The following is a 13520-nucleotide window of genomic DNA, read 5'->3' on the forward strand; positions in this document are numbered from 1 at the left end:
CTCTCCCTTCCTGTCTGTCTGTCCCTATCTGTCCCTCTCTCTGTTTCTCTCTCTGTCACTATCTCAGAAAAAAAGAAAAGAAAAAACTCTCTGGTTCACAGCCCCACTGAGAACAATAAGTTATTTTTATAGTCCACAATAAAATAGCTTATTGACAATAATATTAATCTAAAAAAGTAAATATTAAATAGATCAATGATTTCTAATTCAAAAATAATTTCCATAAATTATACTTCATTAAATTTTCATATAAACATATTTTTGTGCTCTTTCTCTAATTCTTCCCTACTCCACTGCAGAACTGTGGTATTTTATGGAGTGTTTGATCTTGTGCTTTGTTCTGCTCATTGTGTTTTTCTTTCTCTGAAAACTTATCTAATGTAAGGTTTCAACTATCATCTCTGTGCCCAGAACCCCTAAACTTCATTCACGACACCAAACTCACGTTTATCCTCAAGTCTCATAGTTTTTAATAATGGACTGACATGTCACATAGGCTACCTAAGTTTTTCTTGTCCTCTAGGGGACATAGGTTGTTAGCATGTACCTCTCCCAGTGATCTCTTGACCAATACTTTTCAAGCAACAAGTTGGATGTCATTAGTGGGTCATGAAATTATTTAGCTAATTGCATCCAGCAATATAAAAAATAAAGTATAATATAGAAAAAATGTCAGAGTGCAATGTCCATAGTAATAACAAATATTTCTTCTATAAGATATTAATATCAGCAAAATATGTGCATCTATATAACTATTTGCCATTTATATTACAGAATTTATTATTGCTAAGAATGCTTTTTCTACTCCACTATTTTGTAGTGAAACTGTGAGTTTTAGTGTCATTCCTTTTAAAAAAAAGAAGTAATATATGTATGTTTTATGTCTGTAGAGATGAGATTAATAAAATCAATTATTCCTTATTATGAAGTTCATGTTTTCAATGTAAAATGGAGAGTCAGAACCTAAGTGTTGGGAAATGACTATAAAATGACTTGGGAATTTTTTTTTTTTCTATTTTTCCGAAGCTGGAAACGGGGAGAGACAGCCAGACAGACTCCCGCATGCGCCCGACCGGGATCCACCCGGCATGCCCACCAGGGGCGATGCTCTGCTCTGCCCCTCCTGGGCGTCGCTCTGCTGCGACCAGAGCCACTCCAGCGCCTGGGGCAGAGGCCAAGGAGCCATCCCCAGCGCCCGGGCCATCTTTGCTCCAATGGAGCCTTGGCTGCGGGAGGGGAAGAGAGAGACAGAGAGGAAGGAGGGGGGGTGGGGGGTGGAGAAGCAAATGGGCGCCTCTCCCATGTGCCCCGGCCGGGAATTGAACCCGGGTCCCCCGCACGCCAGGCCGACGCTCTACCGCTGAGCCAACCGGCCAGGGCGACTTGGGGATATTTTATCTTAAGTATTTCTTAAGTTTGGAAAATTTAAATTACTTTTTTCCCTGACAGTCTCAAAATATTCAGTGTAATAGAAAAAGACATATGATCTTTGGAGATACTTTTTTCCCTGCTTTATTTCTACACTTAATCCAGTGCTTGGCATGGTGCCCAACTATACTTACCAAAGAAATGAATGAATAAATAAATCAACAAACAAATACAAAAAATAGAATCAAATTCTGACTTTGCTAATTAATATTCTGACCTCAGTCAGGTTATTTATGTCTAACCTTAGTTTTATTCTTTTCCAAAATGGGGAATGTCTACCTTAAAACTTTGTCATCATGTAAAACAAGGACTGTATAAAAGTGCAGGACAATAAAGTGTCGACCTGGAAATGCTGAGGTCGCTGGTTCAAAACCCTGGGTTTGCCTGGTCAAGGCACATATGGGAGTTGATGCTTCTAGCTCCTCCCCCCTTCTCTCTCTCTGTCTCTCTCTCCTCTCTCTCCCTCTCTGTCTCTCTCCTCTCTAAAAATGAATAAATAAAATAAAATAATTTAAAAATTAAATAAAATAAAAGTGCATGACAAGTACAAAACCTCTTACTAGTTTCTTTCTCCATTTTTTTTTTTTTAACAGAGACAGAGAGAGAGTCAGAGAGAGGGATAGATAGGAACTGACAGACAGGAACGGAGAGAGATGAGAAGCATCAATCATTAGTTTTTCATTGTGACACCTTAGTTGTTCATTGATTGCTTTCTCATATGTGCATTGACCGTGGGGTTACAGCAGAGCGAGTGACCCCTTGCTCTAGCCAGAGACCTTGGGTCCAAGCTGGTGAGCTTTGCTCAAACCAGATTAGCCTGCACTCAAGCTGGTGACCTCGGGGTCTCGAACCTGGGTCCTCCGCATCTCAGTCCAACGCTCTATCCACTGCTCCACTGCCTGGTCAGGCTCTTACTCCCTTTTTATTGATGGAATTATAAAATATCTATTCAAATGCCCAGATTAGTCTTATTCATAGAGCTTTTGATGTTTTGTATAGGATACATTGTAACAAATGACTGACTTAAGCATTGAATACTACTATGAGTTCTTAAAAGGATTTTAGGCAATTTAATCCTACTGCTTCATTTCATAGATAAGGAAACTGAAGCACAGAAAGACAGAGTATTTTTCCCAAGTCCCCACAACCAGTGAATGCTTACAGTGGAACTATATTCTAGGTATCTTAATTTCCAGAACAACTCAAGATAATTTTCTTTCTCTCTCCCTCTCCTTCCCTGTTTCCTTTCTCTCTTTATTTCTCTTCCTCTCTTTCTCTCCTTTCCCCTTCCTTCCCTCCATTTTCTCTACCAGGCAGCTTTCCAAAGTTAGAGTCAGATGATTTTTGGCCAAGAGGGACCCACTGGAGCACTCAATAAGACAGCAGGCAAACTTAAGACATAGCATCTGTTAATGTTTTATTCTCATGTTAAACATTAGCTAGAGACTAAGGAAGAGCTCTTTGGGGGAGGGGGGGCCTGATTTGTGCAGCTTGCCTGCAATACAGGCCATCCACCCTGGCCTGTGAGACTGGAGCACTGATGAGCAGCAGGAGAGACACAAAGTAGTCAGCAGTTAATCAAAGGACAATTTGCGGTGCAGAAAAGAAACTGGTCCTCTCTTCTGAGCAGTCAGATTGCAGAATCCAACTGGACCCCCGTGTTCATATATCACTGGTACCCTATGTTCAATAAATGTATAATTCTTGCCTTTGTTAAATAGATATTTCATCAGCTGTTTTTTTCAAAGCATTTTATATTTACTTGTATTAATGTTGAGTATTTTAACTGTGCCCCTAAATAATACGTTAAAAATGTTTTCATACATAAAAAATAGAGTTTTCAAAGAAATAGGTAATTATTTCTGTTCATTTAAAATTTTAATTTCCTGTAATTGTATTAATCTCTTTATTAATGTTTTGTTTATTTAACCAGCTCCCTTCCACAGTTTCTTTTCAGAAATACCTTAACATCTGATAAAAAGGTGTTATTTAAAAAACATAATATAAAAAAGTAGATTTGACATCAGTTTTAAATTTTAACTTTTTTATTTTAAAATAATAGTTTATTATAATTTTAATTGACTTTGAATAAGTAGATAAAATCAGTATAATATTTTTGAGGAATTTTAATTTCATTAGAAACTGAAATTCATCAGACACAAAGAAGTATAATTAATTATATTTTAAAATGTCAGGCACTCATTGATTCAATTGTTTATTGAGCATTTCTACTTTCCAGGCCCATGTTAATATATTTCTTACTTTATTGTTTTCTTTTTTATTAATTTAATTTAATTTTTACTTTTTTTGTATTTTTCTGAAGTTGGAAACGGGGAGGTGGTTTGACAGACTCCCGCATGCGCCTGACCAGGATCCACCCAGCACGCCCACCAGGGGTCGATGCTCTGCCCATCTGGGGCATCACATTGCCGCAATCAGAGCCATTCTAGCACCTGAGGCAGAGGCCATGGAGCCATCCCCAGCGCCCGGGCAAACTTTGCTCCAATGGAGCCTTGGCTGAGGGAGGGGAAGAGAGAGACAGAGAGGAAAAGGAGGGGAAGGGGTGGAGAAGCAGATGGGCGCTACTCCTGTGTGCCTGGCAGGGAATCGAACCCAGGACTCCTGCACACCAAACCGACGCTCTGCCACTGAGCTAACCGGCCAGGGCCTTACTTTATTGTTTTCAATAAGATTTCAGCCCTGGCCGGTTGGCTCAGCGGTAGAGCGTTGGCCTGGCGTGCAGGAGACCCGGGTTCGACTCCCGGCCAGGGCACATAGGAGAAGCGCCCATCTGCTTCTCCACCACACCCCCCTCCTTCTGTCTCTCTCTTCCCCTCCCGCAGTCAAGGCTCCACTGGAGCAAAGATGGTCCGGGCGCTGGGGATGGCTCCTTGGCCTCTGCCCCAGGCACTAGAGTGGCTCTGGTCGCGGCAGAGCGACGCCCCCGGAGGGGCAGAGCATCGCCCCCTGGTGGGCAGAGCGTCGCCCCTGGTGGGCATGCCGGGTGGATCCCGGTTGGCGCATGTGGGAGTCTGTCTGACTGTCCCCGTTTCCAGCTTCAGAAAAAAAAAAAAAAAAAAGAAAGAAATAAGGTTTCATAGTGAGTATTATTGACCCCATCTTCCTGATGAATAAACTAATATTTAAAGAAACCCAAGCCTGACCTGTGGTGGCACAGTGGATAAAGCGTCGACTTGGAAATGCTGAGCTTGCCAGTTCGAAACCCTGGGTTTGCCTGGTCAAGGCACATATGGGAGTTGATGCTTCCAGCTCCTCCCCCCTGTCTCTCTTCTCTCTCTCTCTCTTTCTCTCCCTCTCTCTCTCCTCTCTAAAATGAATAAATAAAATAAAAATTTTAAAATAAATAAAGAAACCCAAGTCATATAACTAATACTGTAAGGCAAGGCTGGAATTCAAATCCGGGATAATTTGGACTTCTTTCATTATTCTATAAAGTCTAGCATTTTTTTTAGCAGAAGCCAATGCCTGACCTGTGGTGGTGTGGTGGATAAAGTGCTGATTTGGAACCCTGGGATTGTCGATTCAAAACCCTAGGCTTGCCCAGTCAAGGCACATATGGAAGTTGATGCTTCCTGTTCTTCCCTCCTTCTCTCTCTCTCTTTCTCTCTCTCTCTCTTCTCTCTCTCTCTCTCTCTTCCTCTCTTCTCTCTAAAATGAATAGATTTTATATATATATATATGACATATTTAGCTGTAGCCAAGTACTAAACAGCATTACAGATATTATCTGTTTTTCTCACACCACCCCACATGTAGGTAGATAATATAGCAATCAGAAACAGAATCTCAGAAAGCTCATATTTACCTGGTGTAGAGAGATGTTGAAATTTGAATCTCAGTCTGTTTGATTCTAAATCCCATGCTTTCCAAGGATTCTTAATCAAAAATGTAGGGATAGAATTCAAGGGGCCCATTAACATGGATTGAAAAAACATGTCATTTTATGTTAAACTTTAACATTTTTTTCAACTATAAATGGTGACCAAAAAAAAAAAAAATCACAATAGTGTTGGAGGCTCAAGGCAGCCAAAGGTGTCCAGCAAATAAAAGTCAACAGAAATGTATGAGGGAAATAGATAAATGTATGTACATTAAATTTACATATAGCATTTAAAGGCCATAATGGAGGTGGTGAGACAAAAGATAAAATCACCAATTTTATCCCAGACAGTTTCTTAGGAATAGAGGCAACCAGGAAACACTTCTTAAAAGAACTACTTGAGCTACATCTTAAAGAATAGGAAATCACCTTGAAAGATCGGTTCAAGGACTAAGGATAATTTATACAAAGAACAACTTGTGTAAAAGCTCTAAAATATAAGAGGCAAGATGCACTTGGAGAACTCAAAATAGTTCAGGACAAGTGAGCTGCAAGTTTTTTTTTTTAATTTTAATGGAGTGACATTAATAAATCAGGGTACATATGTTCAGAAAAAACATCTCCAGGTTATTTTGACATTCAATTATATTGCATACCCATCTCCCAAAGTAAAATTGTCTTCTGTCACCTTCTATCTGGTTTTCTTTGTGCCCCTCCCCTCCCCCATCTCACTCCCTATCCTCCCTCCCCCCCCCCCGAACCACCACACTCTTGTCCATGTCTCTTAGTCTCATTTTTATGTCCCACCTATGTATGGAATCATGCAGTTCTTAGTTTTTTCTGATTTATTTATTTCACTCCGTATAATGTTATCCAGATCCATCCATGTTGTTGTAAATGATCCGATGTCATCATTTCTTATGGATGAGTAGTATTCCATAGTATATATACCACATCTTCTTTATCCAGTCATCTATTGAAGGGCTTTTTGGTTGTTTCCATGTCTTGGCCACTGTGAACAATGCTGCAATGAAGCATGTGTCTGCACGTACCAATGTTTTTGAGTTTTGGAGGTATATACCCAGAGGGATTGCTGAGTCATAAGGTAGTTCTATTTTTAGTTTTTTGAGGAACCATCATACTTTCTCCCATAATGGTTGTATTAATACCTGACTTCAAGTTATATTATAGTGCCACGACAATCAAAACAGCATGGTATTGGCAGAAAAATAGACACTCAGACCAATGGAACAGAATAAAAAACCCAGAAATAAAACCACATATATATGGTCAAATAATTTTCAATAAAGGGGCCAACAACATACAATAGAGAAAAGAAAGCCTCTTCAACAAATGGTGCTGGGAAAACTGGAAAGCTACATGCAAAAGAATGAAACTCAACTATAGTTTGTCCCCTTGTACTAAAATTAATTCAAAGTGGATCAAATACCTAAATATAAGACCTGAAACAATAAAGTACATAGAAGAAAACATAGGTACTAAACTCATGGACCTTGGTTTTAAAGAGCATTTTATAAACTTGACTCCAAAGGCAAGAGAAGTGAAGGCAAAGATAAATGAATGGGACCACATCAGATTAAGAAGTTTTTGCTCAGTAAGAAAAACTGACAACAAAATAAACAGACAGCCAACTAAATGGGAAATGATATTTTCAAACAACAGCTCAGATAAGGGCCTAATATCCAAAATATACAAAGAACTCATAAAACTCAACAACAAACAAACAAACAACCCAATAAAAAAATGGGAAGAGGACATGAACAGTCACTTCTCCCAGGAAGAAATACAGATGGCCAACAGATATATGAAATGAGCTGCAAGGTTGATGTGAGAAAGTGTCAGAAGCAGAGGCTGCAGAGGCAGACAGAGGTCAGGCCGTGTTAACTCAGCCACAATAAAATGCGGAGTTCACGGAAAACGGGACAAGCCTCGAGAAGTATCTATCTCCCATGAGAATAAGTAGCATGTTCAACAAATAAGGGATCAGGGGTGATCGCTACACACCTTCACTATTTCCTGATTTACAGCCTTTATAAGGCTGCTCGCCTCAATCCCACCTTAAACATTCAGTGGTTGATTTCTTAGAGGTCCAGTAGACACAGCTGAGCTTGATGAGATGCCCCTGCCACTGAGCATGAGTTTCTCAGTGTGGGGTCCTGGGCTCTGGAATTTTAACCAGATGTTCAAACAGAGCCCGGCTTGTTTTCCTTCTGAGTGGAGTTCTCACTTTATCTTGCTTGTTCAGACCTACAGCTGAAAACAGATGCTAGAAAGGAGAAGGCTTGTATGGGTTTTCAGAGACATGAAGCCAAACCTTGACGTATGTTCCAGAGATCAGTGCAGAGTCCCCCTCTGCTCTGAGAGAAGTTCACAGCTTTATTTGGGAAAAAAACAACAACAAATGACGTTTTCTAAAACTTTTGAGCAGCACTGGTGGGACTAAAGTTGGGATTGGATGGACTTGTGTACTAATAGTGTCCAGAGATAAAATTTATTACTATAACCATCATTGGGATCTTTCTGTGTGTCAAGCACTATGCTAAACATTTTGCAAACATGAGCTCATTTTTTCCTCACAGTAATCCCATGAGGTAGGAATTACTTTTCCTAGTTTACCGATTAGAAAGCTGTGTTTAGTGAAGTTAAGTGGTTTCTCCGACTTCACCTTACAGTCATCAGTTTAAGAGCCAAGATTTACACCCAAGTCTGGCCAACACCAGAGACCATGCTCTATAAAGACGCAAATTTAGTGTAGAGGAAAGAACATTTTTTAAGGAGTCAATTTGTATCTAAATTCTTACTCTGTAATTTAATTTGCTGCGAAATCTGGGTTGTCATTTACTCTGTGTTTTGGTTTCCTTACATGGAAAATAGGATTAATAATAATTTTATTTACTACAGATATTTGTTGTGGTGATCTAATGAGTTCATGTACATACAAGAGTTTTTGATGTTGCTACATTCTATGTAAAATAATTTACATATTTTTATTTCTTTTAAAGCCTCAGTTTTCTTACCTATAAATCTGGAATTATTCTGGTCTTGAATAACTCCCATGTATGTTGGGAAAAACAAGCAAGATTATCTATAAGGAAGTACTTTATAAACTGTAAAGTATTCTAGAAATGAGGTAATGTGCAAGCAATCACCTTATAATTCTAATAGACTGTAACGGATTATAGTGATTGCTGTCAGTTCCTCTGAGACTAATAACATGTATCACTGCTTAATATTCTTCCACTTTCATTAGGTTCCTTCTATTGCTGTGGCATTTATTTTCCAAGTAACTTGTCATAAAACTTTCTCCTATCCATTTCTCCTTCTCTCAGCCCCTCTGCTTCTATAAAACAAGATGACGCCATTATAAAACTAGCAGCATGTTCTTTGAATGACCTGCCCAACTCAGAGCCTCATGTATGACATATTCTAAGCTCTGCACATGCATTAACACTATAAAAGAGGTTTTGTGAGAGAGACAAATACAAACACCATGAGGTCACTTCTTCCAGAGTATAACAGGATGCAGACTCTTGGAAGAAAAGAGTATAAATGTCTTTTTGGAAAAATTTTGTCTCTGAGCACAGAACACATTATAAGTTTTTCCAGAACCTCCAATATACAGTACATCAAACAGTGTTCCTTTTCTTTCGTTTCTTTCTCTCTTTCTTCTCTCTCTCTCTCTCAAGTAGTTCTGTTTTGAAAAAAGAGAAAAATGCTGGTAGGGAGCTTTCAGTTACTAATGATTTCCAAAGTCAATTTCTGCTCTTAAAGCCCCAGTCTGTTTGCAGAGAGGACAGTGTAATAAATCCAGAATCAAGGTCTCAGTCCCATTGTCCCAGCTGGGTGAATAGTTCAATTTTCAACCAACTTCCTCCCCCAAGGATGGCAGTATGACATACAGTTAAGTAAACACGGAAGTAGAAATCAGGAGATCTGAGCTCTTTAAATAATTCTACAAATAATTGTTTGTGACAAAACAGCTACTTTTAATGATGTCTACAAACTCCTGGCACCACTTAGCAGAGGCTCAGTAAACAGTTGTTTAATGATAATTCATATAAATATATGCTATATATTAAGACATATATAAATATATAGTATATATTTATAATATCTGAGATAGACAAATGCATAATATATAAAAATATTTATAAAATACTCAGTAATCAGTAAGCAAGATTTCAGTTGAGTCATTGTAATCATTGTACTTCTAGACTTGTGGAGGTGTTAATGGTAGTGTGTAAATTGTTTCTGGAACACGAGGATAATACCTGAAGACATGTAAAAGCTGTGAGTTGAACTCAGGTCTGTTGCCTCCACTATATTATTCTATTTCTTATGGTGAATAAATTGCCATGTCTGGACCTCACTTTTCCATCTATAAATGAAGTAGTTAGACTATATAATCCATAAGATCTCCTCTGGTTTCATGAGTCCACTCCTGTCATATAGTGCAAGTCAGAACCCTAGACTTGAAAGAATTTTCAGTAAACACTCAAAGCTAAGTCTCCATTCCAAGAGGAATGATGTTGAACACAGAGAAGTTGCATAGTCTCTTCTAACAGACAGTAGTGCCATAATTTCCTTTGGTGTCTTATTTGAAAGTTTGGCTGCTTTGTTGGTTGTTGATGCCTTATCCAGAAACTTAGTGGGCAATTGACATCTTTTTCTCTTGTCTCTTTCATTTTATTAAGTGCCTCAAAGACTACATCCATTGAACTTCAGTCTTTTTTTTTAAACCAATGGTTTTTATTCATGACTGCACATTATGTCATCTGTGCAGCTTTTAGAACATCAGTATGTCTAGGTCTCCTTCTCTGAGACTCTGCTGTGATATGGAGTCCATGCATCATCTTCTAAAACTGTCCAGGTGATTCTAGTATGTAGTCAGGACTGCAAACTACTATACCACTCTAGAGTAGTGTCTTTACTTTTTAATGTTCAAATGAAGACTCTGATTCAGTAGGTCAGAAACAGGATCTGAGACTCTAAATTTTAATAAACTCCCAGGTGATTTGATGCTCTGACTATTGTCATTAGATGTGTGTTCCATGGATCAGCAATATCAGCTTCTCCTAGGAGTTGTTAGAATGCAGAATCTCAGCCCTTATCTTGACCTACTATATTAGGTCAAGGTTCTCCAGAGAAATAAAACCACAAGTTGATATGTATATACAAGGAGATTTATTATAAAGAATGGGCTTATGTGATTATAAAGCCTGGTAAGTTCCAAGATATGCAGTGACCAAGCTGGAGACATAAGAGTGCCAGTGGTGTAGTTCAAGTCTGAGTCTGAAGGCCTGAGAACCAGGAGAGCTTCTGGTGTGATTTTTGCCTGATGTCAGCAGGCTTGAGACTACAGGAGAGAGACACCATTTCAGTTTGAGTCAAAAGTCAGAGAAGAGGCCCTGGCCAGTTGGCTCAGTGGTAGAGCGTCAGCCTGGCGTGCAGGAGTCCCAGGTTCGATTCCTGGCCAGGGCACACAGGAGAAGCACCCATCTGCTTCTTCACCCCTCCCCCTCTCCTTCCTCTCTGTCTTTCTCTTCCCCTCCAGTAGCCAAGGCTCCATTGGAGCAGAGTTGACCCGAGCGCTGAGGATGGCTCCATGGCCTCTGCCTCAGGCACTAGAATGGCTCTGGTTGCAACAGAGCAATGGCCCAGATGAGTAGATCATCGCCCCCTGGTGGGCATGCCAGGTGGATCCCGATCGGGTGCATGCGAGAGTCTGTCTGACTGCCTGTTTCCAACTTCAGAAAAATACAAAAAAAAAAAGTCAGAGAAGAGCTAATGTCCCAGCCTAAGGAAGTCAGGCTGAAGGAGTTCTCTCTTACCTTCAGGAGGGGCCATCTCTTTGTTTCATTCAGGCCTTCAAAATTGATTAGATGAGTCCCACTCACACTAGCAGGCAATTTGCTTTAATCAGTCTACCAATTCAAATTCTAATCTCATGCAGAACCAATCTCATAGACACACCCAGAATAATATTTGACCAAATGCCTGGACACCCAGTGGCCCAGTCAATTGGAGACAAAAAATAATATTATACTTACTGAATCAGAATATGTGTTTTAACATATTATCAACACACACACACACACACACACACACACACTACACAATTAAACTATGAGAAGCACTGCACTATAGTAAAAATTTTCAAACTTTTTAGTTTGTTGACCCCTGTATAACTCCTGTGGGGGTTATAGTTATTTGCCATTTCCAGTGTTAGAAATGAAAACCACAGATCTTCCAAATTTTTTATTAATTAGTTTTAAATGATAATAAACTCATGATACGTTAACACAGTTAACATATTTTCATTGAAAATAACCATATTTTAAAAAAGCAAACAGTTGTGAAGATTGATATTAAAAATATTTTTTTTTCAAATCTTTTTAATGCTTGGTTTAACAGAAAGCAGTTGGATGCTCATACTTGCTTATGAATATAGTATGTTGAAATGTTGCATATCATGTAGATTCTGGAAAACTCTACTCTCATAAGATAATGAGCAAAAAAGGCAAATCACGTCTTAATATTTTTATTAAATTGGTTTTAACCTTGAATACTTCCTAAAAAAGTCTCGGGGACCTCCATCAGTTCCAAAACTACACTTTAATACCACAGTTCTAGAATCTAGAGAATCTATGTAACTCCTTCCAAATCAGTCAACTGCAGATTGCACCAGCAAACCTGACACAATTCTACTAAAACTTGGGAAAATTACAGAACTTTCTGGAAGAAGTCAGCCCTTTTTACACTAATAAGTTACATAATACTGCCTATACATGGCAGTTTCAAAGACCAATTATTAGAATTCCAGTTTTAAAAGGTTACAAATCCTTCACTATAGACCAAACTGTCTCAACCTTAGCACTGTTAACATCTTGAGTTAAATAATTCTCTGGCCCTGGCCGGTTGGCTCAGTGGTAGAGCGTCGGCCTGGCGTGAGGGGGACCCGGGTTCGATTCCCAGCCAGGGCACATAGGAGAAGCGCCCATTTGCTTCTCCACCCCTCCCCCCTTCCTCTCTGTCTCTCTCTCTTCCCCTCCCGCAGCAAGGCTCCATTGGAGCAAAGATGGCCCGCGCTGGGGATGGCTCCTTGGCCTCTGCCCCAGGCGCTAGAGTGGCCCTGGAGGGGCAGAGCGCCGCCCCCTGGTGGGCAGAGCATTGCCCCTGGTGGGCGTGCCGGATGGATCCCGGTCAGGCGCATGCGGGAGTCTGTCTGTCTCTCCCCGTTTCCAGCTTCAGAAAAATACAAAAAAATAAATAAATAAAAATTCTCTGCTCTAGGAGTTGTCCTTTGCACTGTAGGATGTTTTGCAGCATCCTTTGCTTCTACCCACTAGAGGCCAACCCTTCTTTCCCATTATGACAACCAAAGATGTATCCAGACATCACCAAATGTTCCCTGGAAGGCAAAATTATGCCTGAATGAGCAACTCTGATGTAGACTCAGGAAATCAAAGAGAGTGGTGAGAATAGCTGACAAGGTTTCTGATTCTGACTTGGTCATTTGTGTGAATGGAGGTGCCTTTAACTGGAATCGGGAATAAAGGGAGAAGTGTAGTCTTGAGAGAAAAGACAAGGAATTCAAGTCTGTGATACTCATTTTAAACATCCAAGAGCTCTCTGTATGCTTACAACATGAGTCAAGTTATCAGAGGAAAAGCCAGCAAAAGACTAGAAGCAGAGGTTTTCTAGAATCACACTGTAACTCTTAGAAAATGTCATGAAATTGGATATCAAAAAGACATTTTTAAAATTTGTTTATTATGTTTCAAAAACTTCATAAGATCTCTTATAAATGCTGTCATTCTAGCTAGCATGACCTTTTTTACTGATGAAAGACTAGATTGAGAGAAGTTGCGTAACCGTTCAAAGTCAGAAAAAGAAAACCTTAAGTGGCTATTTGGCCTAACATTAGAGTCTAAAGGCTCTCTCTCTCTCTCTCTCTCTCTCTCTCTCTCTTTTTAAGATTTTATTTTTATTAATTTTAGAACAGGGAGAGAGAAAGAGAGAGGGGGAGAGAGAGAGAGAGAGAGAGAGAGAGAGAGAGAGGGAGAGAGAGAGAGAGAGAAGGTGAGAAGGAGGAGGAAGCATCAACTCCTATATGTGCCTTGAACGGGCAAGCCCAGGGTTTCAAACCGGAGACCTCAGTGTTCCAGGTTGACGCTCTATCCACTGCGCCTCCACAGGTCAGGCTAAAGGCTTTCTATAACCCTCTTTT

Source organism: Saccopteryx leptura, chromosome 8 (genome assembly GCF_036850995.1).
Source record: "Saccopteryx leptura isolate mSacLep1 chromosome 8, mSacLep1_pri_phased_curated, whole genome shotgun sequence".
NCBI lineage: Eukaryota > Metazoa > Chordata > Mammalia > Chiroptera > Emballonuridae > Saccopteryx > Saccopteryx leptura.